At 31.7% G+C, this 2,545-nt stretch overlaps 1 long non-coding RNA gene across 1 annotated transcript; it reads right to left on the reverse strand.

The window, feature by feature from the left end:
- Positions 1 to 862: 862 nt before the first annotated feature.
- On the reverse strand, positions 863 to 2,074 carry LOC147925505 (uncharacterized). The gene is made up of 2 exons (XR_015585119.1): positions 1,689 to 2,074; positions 863 to 1,356 (listed from the first exon to the last, which is right to left on the reverse strand). It is a non-coding gene; the product is annotated as an uncharacterized LOC147925505 (long non-coding RNA).
- Positions 2,075 to 2,545: the final 471 nt, after the last annotated feature.

Consider the following 2,545-nt stretch of genomic DNA (forward strand, 5'->3'; position numbering starts at 1 on the left):
ATTTTAAACATCAAAAAATATATTGAGAATTAGTTATAAATAATATATCATTTTTCAAAAATACACATTTTTCCGAAATATATATATATTTTTTGCCATTTTCATTTTTTTCCTCCTTTAATTTTTAATAGCCATTTTACCATTAAATGAAAAATATTTTAATCAATAAAATAAAAACAAATTTTTTCCACCAAAATATTTCCGACATATTTTCCTGCCAAAAAAATTTTGAAAAAAATTTCCCGCCAAAATAAGTTTTGTCAAAAAAATTTGACAAAATATTTCGACAAGACTTTTATAAGACTTTCCGTCAAAAAGAATTTACAAGACAATTATAATGTTTTTATAAAGTTTTAAACGATTTAAAAATATTTATAAGACATATATAAAGTTTATATATATATAAATATTATAAAACATTATACAAACATTATAAAAAACCTTATAAAATTTTTATAAAAACTTTACTCTCTAACATTCCGATTTTGAATTGACTTGGTCCTCGTATGAGCCTTCACTTTGGAAACCCATCTTCGAGTTCCCTTTGTCATCCTCATCCACTTTGATTCTTCTGAGTTCTCCGGAGGTCTGCGACTTTCTCGAACTCTTTCACAACTCCGCGAACCTGACAACTTGCGAGCCGGACCACCTTGATGTCGAACTCTTTTCTTTTGGTATAGCGGTTGACATGTGACTTTCTATGTTTGGAACACATGAATTAAAAATAAAATAAGGGCACAATAATATCCTGTGAGATCGGAGGTGTACCACTCTGATCTGAGTGATTCCGGGAGCGGAGGAGTTAATCACCATTCAAGTTCCAAACTGATTTGTTATATTGAGAGATTGTTCTTGAGTAAAATACGCAAATGGTCTAGATATTATTGCCAGAAAATTGATCCGTCCCTACAAAAATATGCTTCTTAAGATTTCTACTAAGAGCTTTCAATGAAGAACCGATCTGTTCCATCAATCTCGCATATTATTTATTAATGACAGCTAACGGAATCTTGACTTCTTCCACGAACTCTGAGGTGATTGTTGCGCTCCCGTCGATTTGGCCTGGTTTCTACCCACTTCCCCTGATCGGGCCGAACATCCTTTTTATTCCAGACCAAACCGTTTGCTCGAGAAGAGTCATATAATCGAAGTGATTTTCAGAACTGTCTCCCGATGTCTACAACATAAATCAGTTGTAGAATGTCATCGATCTTGCTTTGTTATACGGAGAGGAAGAAACCAGATTTTCTTCTTCATGAAGCCAACCCTATAAGAAAACTCTTTATTTCCATGCATGTATATTACCGGTTTCTTGATTTCTGCCACATATATCTTGAACTCGTCGCTGAAGCAAACCTATTATCACATACAAATTGACGTCAATTAGAAGACATAAAAAGACGTCTACTCTTTAATTATGTTTAAATTTAATTTAAAAAATTATAAAAATAATAACCACGTAGACTTCCTACATTGAAATAAAATAAATTTACATATTAACGAGTCAAATTAAACATGGAACGGTTGATTAAGCTAAATTTATTTGATTTAGGGTTTGCTTAAGTAGACTTATTTGTAGACTATTGGTGGTTGACTTTGTTATGCCATCAACCGTTATATTAAATTATCTTAATTTCATCGATAATTTAGCCTACCAAACCGATAACTGAACCTAACTGAATGCGTACCGATTCTTTGATTTTAACCTAACCGGACATCTCAGATAAGTATTCTCATCATTTCTCGCATGCGATTTGGTTTTATAACGCTTTAGCTAATTTTTTTGTTCGAAAATATATATGTTTTCATCGTTTTTTGTTCATTTAGTAGGGTTTCTCTAGGTTCGATGGGATCTAAGGGGATGATAGGGCGGCCCGGGAAAGGGTTGTTGTTAATGTCCACAATGGAGCACCGCCAAGATGTGCAGATGCTACGGAAGCGTTTGAGTTCGACAACGGAGAACAATCGAACGGCGATAGAGTTGAGGAGCTCCTCCGGTAAATTAGACCAATCTACTACCATTTCTCTCAAATCTGGTTGTTTCGGCTACTTTGGTTGTTTGTGTTGTGTGTGTTGTGTTGTGTTGTGTGAGTCACATATATATACATTTAAATAAAGACCTAAAAAGATTTCGAATCTCATTTAGGCTCCTTGCCTTTTTAACTTTTCAAGAAATACTAAAATATATAACCAAAAATAAGTCATTTCCATAAATGAAAATTGAATACATTGAATCTAAATGTAAAATATTGCACCGAAATTGCTGAGTATTATTTTCTCATTTTCTATTCAGATTTTATAGCATTAATGACTCTCTTTTTTTTGTCAAACCATTAATGGCTTTTATGTGGATTGTCTTTTTTGTCTTAAAAAATATAATTGGCTTTATAAAAAGTTTTTTTTTTTTGTCTGGTGAGTAAACAAAATTGATGTTTAAGTTATTATTATCCATAAAAAATTAACTCTTAGGTATATATATATTGTAATGAAATTTAATAGCTAGTAATTTTCAAAAAAACTTTTTAGTAGAGTGTCAAAAAGTAAA

The sequence above is a fragment of the Camelina sativa genome, chromosome 16, assembly GCF_030686135.1.
Source record: "Camelina sativa cultivar CO46 ecotype springtype chromosome 16, ASM3068613v1".
NCBI lineage: Eukaryota > Viridiplantae > Streptophyta > Magnoliopsida > Brassicales > Brassicaceae > Camelina > Camelina sativa.